The following is a 13355-nucleotide window of genomic DNA, read 5'->3' as shown; positions in this document are numbered from 1 at the left end:
GCGTCATCCCCCACTGCTGCCCACCTGCTTTTCATTAAGCAGACCTTAGTAAATTGTCTTTAAATAAGAAAGAGAAAACTGCTGCATGGCCTTGAGAACTCACTTCAAGGAGAAAGGTCTAAAAAAGGAAAAATAATAGAATGAAAACTGCTTTGGGCCTAAAGGCCCAAAATTTGAATCCTGGCCCCTCCACATACTTGTTCTTTATTACCTTTTCTATGCCTCGGTTTCCTCATTGGCCTTCTGGGATCCTAATCACTATTCGGCTCACCTCACAGAGGTGTGTAAGGCTTCTTTAAGGTAATGAGCTTGAAAATTTTTTGTAATTTATGGAAAGCCAAACCAGTGCATGGGATTCCTCCTGGGCTTTGGCTGAAAACAAAGCCCTAAACTTTGTGCAATGAGTCAAGGAAAGGGAGAGAAAACCAATCCAGGCTCAGTGAAGGCTTCTCACTGCCCTATTTCTCATGTAAGGTGCCCTCCTCTACCCGCCTGACCTCCCTACCCCCTCCTGCTACCCTTTCAGCCTCCTTCCCCCGACCCCTGCTATCTTCAAAGCTGAAAATGGTCTTCCAGCTGTTCAGGGACTCTTTGAAGTAGCATAAGACAGATGGAAAGGTTGATTGATAGAAGCCTCCTGAGGTCACAAAGGGCCCCTGAAAGGAGGAGTCCCTCAAGTACCTCCAAATGCAGCCTTTCCAAAGCTAGATCCTGCTGCTTCATGATAAAAGTCACTTCTTCCGTGAGCTCTTTTTTTTTTTAAAGATTTTATTTATTTATTTGACAGAGATCACAGGTAGGAAGAGAGGCAGGCAGAGAGAGAGGAAGGGAAGCAAGCTCCCCGCTGAGCAGAGAGCCAGATGCGGGGCTTGATTCCAGGACCCTGAGATCATGACCTGAGCTAAAGGCAGAGGCTTTAAGCCACTGAGCCACCCAGGTGCCCCTTCCGTGAGCTCTTTTGTGAGGATTATACCCAAAGGGTTATAACTCCAGCATCTCCTTGGCCTCCTCACCCACCTAGCAGACAGGGATAACCGGGGGTCTCAGATTTGGAGGAACTGGTTGCCCAGGGTCAGCTAAAAACTAGAATTGAACTCAGGTTATGTGATTCAACATCTCCAGGGATTTTCCAGTGTCCACATTGTACCCAGATTGCTGGGGTGGATCAGCTCAACGACAATTCAGCATAGAGCAGTGGTCCTCAAAGTGTGGCTCACAAATCTCTTTGGGGTCCTGAGATTTTTCAGGGACCCATATGGGTCAAAATTATTTTAATAATAATAAATCATTTACCTTTTTATTTAACCATGATGCCATTTGCACTGGTGATACAAAAGCAGCGGTAGGAAGATTGCTGGCACAAATCAAGGCAGTGGTACCACCTGTATTAGGAGTCATGGTAGTCTTCACTTAATGTGTGCTGGTAGTAAACAGAATGCCAGTTTCATTTAAGAAGATCCTCAAGGGGCGCCTGGCTGGCTCAGTCAGTGCAGCATGCAGCTCTTATTCTTGTGGTTAAGTTCAAGCCCCACATTGGATGTAGAGATTACTTAAAAATAAAATCTTAAAAACAAAGAAAAAATATCTTTGAGAAAACAGTAAAGATCTAATTTTATTATCTCTAGACCTTTGAATACAAGTCTTTTTAATATCCTCTATGATGAAATGGAAATTACACATGAAGCACTTTTTTAACTTATTACTGAAGCAAGATTCACGTAACATAAAATCAGCCATTTTAAAGTGACCAGTTCTGGGGGCCCAGCTGGCTCAGTTGGTGAAGCATGGGAGTCTTGATCTTAGATAGTGAGTTCAAGCCCTACATTGGATGTAGAGATTACTTAAAAAGAGAGAGGGGGAAAAAAAATAAATTTAAAAAATAAAGTGACCAGGGCGCCTGGGTGGCTCAGTGGGTTAAGCCTCTGCCTTCATTTCAGGGTCCTGGGATCAAATCCCACATCGGGCTCTCTGCTCATCGGGGAGCTTGCTTCCCCCCCCCGCCCCCACTTGCCTCTCTGCCTACTTGTGATCTCTCTCTGTGTCAAATAAATAAATAAATAAATATCTTTTAAAAAGTGCATTAAAAAATAAAAATAAATAACCAATTCTTTATCCTTTTTTTTTTTTTTAAGTAATCTCCATAGGCCACGTAGGTCTTGAACTCACAATTCCGGATTCAAGAGTTACACACTCTGCAGCACCTGGGTGGCTCAGTCATTAAGCGTCTGCCTTAGGCTCAGGTCATGATCCCTGGGATTGAGCCCTGCATCGGGGGAAGAGGGAGGAACCAGCTTCTCCCTCTCCCACTCCCCCTGCTTGTGTTCCTTCTCTTGCTGTCTCTCTGTCGAATAAATAAATAAAATCTTATTTTTAAAAAAAGCTTACACACTCTTCCAAGTGAGCCCTGGCCAATTCTGTGTCATTTAATACATTCACAGTGTTGTGCAACACCTCTACCCAGTTCCAAAACACGTTCATAGCTCTAAAATAAGATCCCATACCCGTTAATAAGTTACTCCTCACACATAAAGCATTTCTGCTATGTGTAGAAGTAGAATGGATGTTGCAAGGGGAAGCATTTATATGATCTTTGAGTTGCAAGCTAAACTAGCCTCTTTTTTTTAAGGGGAGGGAGGAGTGTAAAAAAAACCCACTATTTTTACTTTACCTGAAAGAATGGTCAACATACACACTACAGTTATTTAGATTTGGGTATTTGGCAAACTTTTCTCAAAAATGTATGAAATGAGGGGTGCCCAACTGGCTGGGTCAGTGGAGTATGCAACTTGTGATCTTGGGGTTGTAAGTTCAAGCCCCATGTTGGGTGTAGAGATTACTTAAAATCTTTTTTTAAAAATGTATGAAATGAGTTGTCATGTAAAGTAAAATAACTGCTAGTATTTGTTACTAATGATAGCATTTCAGATTAATCAGAATTTTGGAAAAGTTGAGGGGCACCTGGGTGGCTCAGTCGGTTAAGCATCTGCCTTTGGCTCAGGTCATGATCCCAAAGTTCTGGAATTGAGCCTTGTGTTGGGCTCCCTGCTCAGCTGGGGAATCTGCTTCTCCCTCTCCCTCTGCTCCTCCCTCCTGATAGTTCTCGCCTTCTCCCTCTCTCTTATTCTCTCTCAAATGAATAAATAAAATCTGGAAAAAAAAAAAAAAGAAAATTTGAACATCCCACTATGAATTTGACAACTTCCCAATCCCTAACATCTTTTCTACTCAGATGGGTAGTAATATTTAACAAGTAGATTTTTGATATTGTATCATGAACTGTGCTGACAACTGGAAGAGCTGCATAACCCAGTGAACCAATATTTTCCAAATGACCAATGCATGATGTTACCATATCACATGCATGAATAAAAAATCCTTTCACAATGCAAGATAAACCAATGGATTTTAGGAAAAATTCATTCATGTGACTTATGCAACTAAATTTGAAGAAACTTCCACTTATGTTTTAGTGTAGGATCAAAAAAGAATCTGCTCATTTATCTGAATTGTATGGTGCTGGATTGTCCTCATGTACTTCAACTAAAACAAATTGCCACAGACTGAATGCAGAAGCAGATATGAGAAAGCAGAATTTTTCTATTAAGTCAAACTTTAAGGAGACCTGCAACTGTGTAAAACGATGCCATTCTTCTCACTAAAATGTTTGTTTTGGAAAACATAGTTTAATTATTTTTCATAAAGATATGTTATTTATGTCAACAGGTCATGGGTTTATAATTTTTTTAATCATGCTTATTTTTTTATGCATTTAAAACAATTTTTTTTTTTAAAACAATTTTTTAGCTAAGTTCTACAGATCAAGAGTCCCATGCTCTACTAACTGAGCAGGCCAGGCACCCCCAAGTCAAGTCATGCTATTTTTGTAAATTAATATATAATTTAATGTATTTGACATTGACATAACTTACATAAACAAAATCTCTTTAGGGTCTTCAATAATTTTAAAGAAACTAACAAGTCTGAGAACCACAAGTACAGAGTATTCATTGGGATTTCTCAAATGCAAAGGCATTTTTAGTCCATACTTGGATTTTTTATTTAAATAGTTATTTAATACATATGGTAAACTATAGCCAACCAAATTCAGTCATCACAGGTATCGTTACTTGGGAATGAGGCTAAATTTATTTATATAAAATTATGAACTGATTTAAGGAAAAAATATGAAGTGTTAAAAAAAGAAACAAGCCCAGAATGAAGTCATTTGCCCCGCACAACAGAAAACCAGACTGTGTTACAGTTTCAGCCTCTCCCAGGAATGTGACCTTTTATTAATTTTTGTTTTTTGTTTTTTGGTGCCAAAACAAAAATTGTACAGAAATGTGACTTTTTTTTTTAAAGCAAGCTCTACACCTAATGTGGTGCTTGAACCCATGACCCAGAGATCAACAGTTACATTGTCTACAGACTGAACCAGCCAGGTGTCCCAGGAACATGATCTTTTAATTAATTTATTTTTAATTAATTTATTTATTTATTTTAAATTTATTCTATTAAATAAATTTAATTAATTTATTTATTTATGGGGTGCCTGGGTGGCTCAGTCAGTTAAGCAGCTGCCTTCAACTCTCAGGTCATGATCCCGGGTACTGGGGGCAAGCCCTGAGTCAGGCTCCCTGCTCAGTGGGGAGCCTGCTTCTCCCTTTCCCTCTGCCTCTGCCTCCTGCTCTGCCTACTTGTGCTGTCAAAAAATAAATAAAATCTTTCAGAAAAAGATTTTATTTATTTATTTGGAGCGGGAGTGGAGAAAACATCCGCGGAGGAGGGTGGGGGTGGGCAAGGGAAGCAGACTCCTCGCTGAGCAGGGGACCTGAAGCTGCCCAATCTCCCAAACAGAAAATCATGACCTGCAGCTGAAACAAGAGTTGGCCACTTAACCAACAGAGCCACCCAGGCTCCCAAACATGACCTTTTAAAAGTCTGAAATGTTCTTAACAGGGCTACTGAAATTAATCTGCATAGTAAAAACTCCACATTCCCTTCTTTCAAAAAGTCTCGGTCCTGGCCAAGCAATCTTTTCTTTTGGTAATAACTTCCTTGCCCCACCCTCTTCCTATAAAAACCTTCCATTTTGAGCGTTCCTCTGAGTACCTCTCTCCATGCTAAAAGGGCCGTTTCCCAATTCATGAATCGCTTAATAAAGCCAATTGGATCTTTAAATTTACTCAGTTGAATTTTGTTTTTTAACAAAGGTAAATATTAGTACAAAGCTGATGGTGTCAAAAATTCATGAGGCTGTGGGGAGCCTGGGTGGCTCAGTCGGTTAAACTCTTGCTTTTAGCTCAGGTCATGATCTCAGGGTCAAGAGATGGAGCCCTTATGGCTGGCTCTGTGCTCAGCGTGGCATCTGCTTGAGACTGTCTCCCTCTCCCTCCTATTCTGCCCCTCCCCCTGCTCACATGCATTCTTTCTCTCTCTCTCTCTCTCTCTCTCTCAAATAAATAAATAAATACAATTATTTAAAATCTCATGAGGATAGTATCCAAATGACTGGACTCTGAGAAACCCTCAAACAGTGATGGAGTTTTTGAATAGACAAACCTGCCACCATACCTTACTACGTGGGTAACTTCATCTGGAAAATGAATTATTGTCTAGGTTAAATGAGTTGACGCATGTGCAGTAGAGCTCAGGAGATGTGCTTCCCATCCTCCTCCCAGGGAAAGGTACCTGGTAGTCCAGTGTTCTGAAAGCCTGCTACAATTAGAGGTAGGAAACCCAGATTCCTGACCCAGCTGAGCCACTGACTCACTAACCTGACTCCACCCTCCCTGCCTCAGTTTTCTCATCCAGAAAATGATGGGGTGGGATGTCATCCTCTCCGGAGCTTCCCAGTCCTACCAACCATCCTCTGGTTAAAGGAGCCAGCCTCAACCTCTTTGATGATTGCATCAGAGAATCACAGAACCGCAGCTGGAAAGGATTCTGTACGTCTCCCTGGCATGCCCCCCACCAATTCCAAAAACAGAGAAATTGAAGCCCAGAGAGGTGGAGAAGTCAAGCCACCTGCCTAGCCACAAGGGGGAGGGGCGGGGGAGGCAGTAATGCCTCAGGGTCCAGTGGGGAAATATGAATGCTTCCTCTTCACTTTGATAAATGATATAGGCATTTGGTGGTTTAGACACCACTCACGCCTTAACAAATACCCTGCAATTCCACTGGGGGATACAAATCCCACTTCAGCTTGAGAAAAATCGATGCTGTGGGCTGGGAACACTGTGTTAACTAGATTAATGGATTGCTTGGTGTTACTAACTAAATCCACCTTTGAAAAGTCAGTCGCCCCCCAGAGAAAGCAAAGGAGATGAAATTGGCAAGAAGAGGATAGAAAGGGAAATGGTGGGGGGGGGGGGCGGCGTTGGTGAGGAAGACTCTGAGAGGGAAGGGGCAGCCTTCCCTTCTCTCCATTTCCCCTCCTTTCTTTCTCCTCCCTCTCCTCTCGCCACCCTCTCCTCTGTAAGACAACACACCCCTCTTAGTGGCCAGTTTTCTCTACCCAAAGCTTCCCTGCAGCCTGGGCCAATTCACAGCCACAAATAGAACCAGAATCCACTGAAAATAGCTCCTCCTCCCTCCTGCCCAGAGTTTCCAAATGCTGGCAGGGATGCCTTGCCCCTACCAGCCAGGCCCCAAGCAGGGAACTCAGGTAGGGTGATACCAAAGCCAAGGTTGGGGACCACCTAAAGAGCAGCAGCCCCAATAACGGACTCTTATTAAGTGCTGGCTCCGTGCCAGTACCACCAGGAGCTTTCGTCCCCAGCAACCCAATGAAGAAGGTCTATAGGGAGGTGGGGAGTTTGCCTAGAGCCACTCAGCCAGTGGAAGTGGACCCAGAGTCCCCATGGTTAAACACTTCACTACACTCCAAGGCCACTGTACCAACTAGCTCCAGATCCCTGAGGCTGTGGGGAGCTCAAGGCACCCAGATTCTCCTTAGCCAGTTGGAGAAACTGAGACCCAGAGGGAGGAGAAGCACTCAGTAAACACATAACGCAAGCACCTAGGTCTCTCAGCACAGGGCACATGGTTTTTGCAGAGGTTGAAGCAAACAGAGACTCCCTTGTTCCTTTTCTGTGAAAGCCCCATGGGTCTTTTTCTTTTCTTTCTTTCTTTCTTTCTTTCTTTCTTTCTTTCTTTCTTTCTTTCTTTCTTCCTTTTTTTCACATTTCAACCTCCTCTCTTTTCCCCCCAGAGGAGAGAGCCCACCCCAGACACCCATCTAGCAGCCAGGCATCCTGAGATTACCTCTTCTTCCCCCTCTGCTCAGCGTGTTTAATGTTCTAGGGGAAGAGAGCAAACAGCAGGGCATAAATCATGGGTGACACAGACTGGCTTTCTCCTTTGCTGAATATGAAGCAGACGGGACCCAGCAAGGGAAGAGAATTAGCAGGGATTTGCTGGCTCATTTAAATCCAAGGTCCAAAGGCACACATTTCTCCAACCCCTGAGAGTGAGATAAATGTTCTTCTGCCTCAAGATCCCATTTATTATAAAATAACTCTCCAAAACAGTCTTAACCTCTACAGCGATGACAAGAAAGACTGAAATAGGCTGTAGAAGTTCTGTTGGGAAGGAAGGAAGTTATTTAAAAGAAGTGGTTGAGGGTATTGGAGCACCTGGCTGGCTTGGGAAGTACAGCCTGAGACTCTTGATCTCAGGGTTGTGGGTTCGAGCCCCACATCAGGTATAGAGATTACTTAAAAATAAAATCTTAAAAAAAAAAAGAAAGAAATGGTTGAGGGGTATGAAATAGAGCCTCACATCTAGTGTCAAAGAATCTCAGTTCCATTCTGAGTGCTGCCACACCTCTACGAAGTCTGTCGAGCTGCCTCGTTTTCCCCAATGTGTCTGAGAATCAAGGAATTCAAAGAGTATACACACTCAGTCAGTCTCTGTTGCAAGTGTATCTCCCTTTGTCTAGCCTCATGCCAAGCTCTACAGATGCAAGAGCAATAACAGTGACAAGAGAAAACCAAACTTTGCCGTCCTGGGATACACCATCTATTTGGAAAGACAAAGTCAACAGAAGGTCAGCTGAGAGCTCTGATGGAAAAGATAGAGGACTTATGGCAGCTGTCATGTAAGGAACCTACCCCACACTTACAGGGTGGGGGCAGGTAACATTGAAGCACAGATTGGAAGGAAAGGTAGAAGTTAATCAGACAAAAGAGAAAGGATGACTCAGGGAGATGGAACAGTACATGCAAAGACCTAAAGGCAGAAGAGAACTGACCTATTCATTGGACCAACCAATTGGAGCAAGTATGGGTTTACCTGGGCATCTCTCTGTGAGACAATCTTACTATTCATTCTAAGGCTAGAATCTTGCTGAAATTCTATGATTTAATGTTGTGTTAATCATAGAGTGCAAGCTGGATCCTATAACGGTTGCATTCTTTTAATATTATAAATTCCTCCAACAGTACACCTAGGAAATAGTCAACCCTGTTCCCTCAGTCTCTGGATGTTAACAAATCCTTTTTATTGGATGTGTTCCATCTGTCTCCCTGAGTCCTATGTTCTTGACTTTTTAAGGTCAAGTATTCTAGAACCTGACCCACTCCATCCTCCTTTATCAAGATATATATGACATAAAGGGGCAGCAGGTATAATCCAGAGGGCTCTATTTTCCTGGGAAATCACAGAATTTTTACCCAACCAGAGAGAAAAAATAAAGTCCAAACCTCCTCTACCCGGAGCCCAATAGCATGGCAGATTGCCAATGAACACCTTGGTGGGAAACATGGCTCCAAAGACAGGAAACAGGATCAGAGATGTCTATGTATGTGGAAATTAGCTTTTACTTTCTGCCAATGAGGCTCAGAGGAGCTGGGTCACTTGCTCAGGTTCCTACAACCGAGAAGGGGCCTGCCTGGTCAGCTTTCAAACCAAATGATTGGCCTACAACTTCAGAATTTCCCAAATGTTTCAGGTGAATGATATTACACAGCTATCATTGAAATAAATAGAACAAAATAAGAATTTCCCAGCTGATAAATTGGGGAATATGCTGAGTTCAACAAAGTTAACTAGGTTATTTTCTTTGCTGTTGAACTCAGAGCCTTGGTACACTGATAGACATGGTGACGTTCTAAGAGGAAGTTACAGGGTTTTCAGTTTCCAGAAGTCATTTGAGTGGAGGACATGTTGTTTCTGGGCAATTCCTGGAATCTGGGCTCCTTGGAATTCACTTTGAAAAATACTGCAGTGGGGCAACTGGGTGGTTCAGTCTGTTAAGCATCTGCCTTCAGCGCAAGTCCTGATCCCAGGGTCCTGAGATCAAGCCCTGCATCAAGCTCCCTGCTCAGCAGAGAACCTGCTTCTCCCTCTCCTGCTCCCCCCTTCTTGTGCTCTCTCTCTGTTGAATACATGCATTTGTTTTAAATCTTAAAAAAAAAAGAAAAATGCTGCACTAACCCATGATTTTGGGGGCATGTTATCCTTATATAGAAAGGGAGTCCAATATATTGTTGAATGACAACAATGATACAATTTAATAATGAGTTGAATGTCCTTTATTCAAGGGGAAACAATTCATGGATTGGGAAAGCACAATGCCTCACAAGCAGTGGAGCTCTCTTCCCAAGGGATTTTTGGGCAAGAGCAAATTTTATAGAACGTTATAAGCAGTAACATGGAAATAGGGCACGATGGGCTAGGAAGTCAAGGATTTCCTGGTAAGGTTAGCAGGTCCTGTTTTCTAGGGTAAGGGGAGTTAGCTCAAACTGAATTGGAGGATTGTGATTGGTGTATGTTAGGGTTCCAAGACAGTTTTGAAATGTTTTTCGCTTAAGTGGGGGTTGACTCAAGTTTAGGTTTATGGGGGCGCCTGGGTGGCTCAGTGGGTTAAAGCCTCTGCCTTCGACTCAGGTCATAATCCCGGGGTCCTGGGATCGAGCCCCGCATCGGGCTCTCTGCTCTGCAGGGAGCCTGCTTTCTCCTCTCTCTCTGCCTGCCTCTCTGCCTAGTTGTGATTTCTCTCTGTCAAATAAATAAAATATTTAAAAAAAAAAAAAAAGTTTAGGTTTATGAGTGGCCCAGGCCACTGGTGCAGCCTCCATTCTGTGAGTCCCAATATACAAATCTCCTTTATCACTATATATTTTGGAAGGATGAATGAACACATAGCTTGACTATTTCCTTGTTGTATGACCAAGGTATGTGCAATCCTTCTCTTCTTCGAGCCTCGGTTTTATCCTCTATAGCAGGGGCCAGCAATGTTTTTCTGTAAAGGGCCACATAGTAAATATTTGGGGCTTTACGAACCACATACATCTTTGAGGGCCCTTCCTTCTTTCCTTCCTTCCTTTCTTCCTTCTTGCTTTCAACAATCCCTTAAAATGTGGGGCACCTGGGTGTCTCAGTTGGTTAAACATCTTACTCTTGGTTTCAGCTCAGGTCATGATCTTGGGTTGTGGGATCAATTCCCACACTGGGCTCCGGGCCCAGAGGGGAGTCTGCTTCTCTCTCTCTCCCTCTCTCCTCCCCCTGCCCACACACATGTTCTATCCCTCTCTGTGTCTCAAATACATAAATCTTAAAAGAAAAAAAAAAAACAAAACAGGGGCAGCAGATGCTCAGTTGGTTGAGCATCTGACTCTTGATTTCCGCTCAGGTCATGATCTCAGGGTCATGGGATTGAGCCCTGCATGGGGCTGCGTGCTCAGTGCAGAGTCTGCTTGTCCCTCTCCCTCTGCTCCTCTCCAGCTCACTCTCTCTCTCTAATAAATAAATAAATGGAATCTTTTAAAAAAATCAAAATGTAAAAACCATTCTCAGCTCTCAGGCCATACAAAAACAGGCTGAGGGGTGAGAGGAGGGCAGACCTGGGGCCTGAGCCATAGTTTACTGACCACTGATCAACAGTGTTTAACACAAGGAAAGTATGAAGAAGTCACTAGGTATTCCCCGTTCTGTTTTTTGTTGGTCCTCCTAAACACCCTTAGGAAATGGGCATCAAGTTTCTTCCCCTTTCCAGGGAAAAGCTGATGTCCAGAGAAAGATGATCAACCTCATTTGGAGAGTGAGTCAGTGGCCAGATAAAGTTGGAATGGGGACCTTTGAATGCCAGTCCTGAGGACAATCCTACCACATTCTGATGTTCAGGGGAAAAGACGTCCAGTGTATATTGTATGATGTACTATATACTGTATGTAATTGTACTTATATTGTACATGTATAGAATCTTTGCAGTTTCTATAAGAGAAGAGTTTAAGAACAGTAGCTTGGTTTAAGGGAGGGACTCAGTGCTATATTTGTAAGGAATATTGACAAAGTACACAACTTTTTACTTAGAGTGGATGCTTGGGTTGGGGTTGATAGAGAATGTGAGATAAGACCTCCAACGCATCCCTCAGATCTGTCTCTGACATAGCTATTGTGGACCAAGTTCATTGTCAATCATTCTTCAGACCCCCATCTCACTGGTCTACAAACTAGTCCTGTGAGGCAGGTAACATGATCTCCATGAAGAAGGGGAAAGATGAGGCTCAAGGTTAACTCGCTTATCTGCTCAATGTCTCTCAGATGATAAATGACAGACTCACTGTCTGATTGCAGGGCTCTGCGCCCCAAAGTCAGGGCCTGTTTCAATATACCCTGCTGCTTTGGATCACTTCCCTGAGCCTGTGTTTGAATGATCGGGGTACTCACAGTTAATTTCTTCCGTGTCACACTTAATTACATAGAGCATTAGGTTGTTTGATAAATGCATCACATGTTAGTCTTCATTCAGTCTTTGTATGGATTGGTTTCTTGTGTGTTGTTCGCCCAAGTTCAATATCTGAGTCAAGATTGTTTTCAGTTCTTGGCCCAGAAATAGATCTGCACAAATATGGCAACGGATTTTTGTAAAAGCAATTCAATAGGGGGAAAAATAGCCTTTAAAAAAATGGTCCTGGAGGAATTGATCATCAATAGGCAGAAAAACTGAACAGTGACCTAAACCACACACCAAATATAGAAATTAACTCAAAACAAGATCGAGGACTTAGACATAAAATGTAAAACCATAAAATTTTTAGAAAAAAAATGGGAGAAAATCTTTGATATCTAGGACTAGGCAAATGACTTGACACTAAAAGCATAATTCCCAAAATGAAAAGTTGAGAAGGTGGACCACATCGAAACAAAAAACTTGTGCTCTTTGAAAGACCCTGTGAAGAAGATGAAAAGGCAAGGTACAGACTGGGAGAAAATATTTGCAAACTACATTCCTAACAGAGAACTCAAATTCAATAGTAAATGTGAAAAATTAGAAAAAAGGCAAAAGACATGAACAGATATCCCACTGAAGGGACGTATATGGATGGCAAGTAAGCAGAGTTTCCACATCATTCGTCAGTAGAGAAATGCAAATCGAAACCAAAATGAGATATAACCACACATGTATCAGAATGGCTAGAATAAAAACTAATGAACCCCAAATGCTGATAAGGATGTGGAGAAACTGGATCACTTAAACACTGCAGGTGGGAATGCAGAATGGTAGAGTTCCTCTGCGAAAAAGTATGGCAGTTTCTTACAAAACTAAGCGTATGCTTACCAATACTCAGCAATTTTGCTCTTGGACATTCCTTCCAGAGAAATGGAAACTTATGTTCACCAAAGCCTGTGTGTGATCATCCAAAGCTTTCTTTATAATAGCCCCAAACTGAAACAAATGAAATGTCCTTCAGTGGGTGAACTTAAAGCAAACTGTGATACATTCACACTACAGAATACAACTCAGCAATGAAAAGGAAGTAAATATATTGGTCCATGCAATAACTCCATGGGATCTCGAGGGACTTATGCTTGAGTGAGAAGAAATAACCTCAAAAGGGTTACATACTGCATGATTTTGTATATACGCATAACATTCTTAAAAGGATAAAATGCAAAATTAAATACATGGGGAATAGATTAGTGGTTGCCAAAGGGTTAGGGAAGTGAAGAGGAAGGGAAAGGCTATGACTATGAAGTGTGACCCAAGGAACCCTTGAAATGTTAAGTATTGGAAGTGTTCCACATCTTTTTTTTTTAAGTTTATTTATTCATTTAAGTAATCTCTACATGGAACGTGGGGCTCGAACTCACGACCCGAAGATCAACAATTGCATGCTCTTCTGACTGAACCCAGAAGCGTTCTGTATCTTGATTGTGGTGATGGTTAAACACATCTACACATGTGATAAAATTGCAGAGAACTAAGCACACACACATACACAAATAAGTGCATGTGAAACTGGTGAAATCCAAATAAGGTAGATGGGTTGTATCAACATCAATTTCCTGGCTGTGATAATGTACTATAGTTAGATAAGTTGCGATCATTAGGGACAAATGGGTGAAGG

Source organism: Meles meles, chromosome 12, assembly GCF_922984935.1.
Source record: "Meles meles chromosome 12, mMelMel3.1 paternal haplotype, whole genome shotgun sequence".
NCBI lineage: Eukaryota > Metazoa > Chordata > Mammalia > Carnivora > Mustelidae > Meles > Meles meles.
This window is presented reverse-complemented; position numbering follows the sequence as displayed.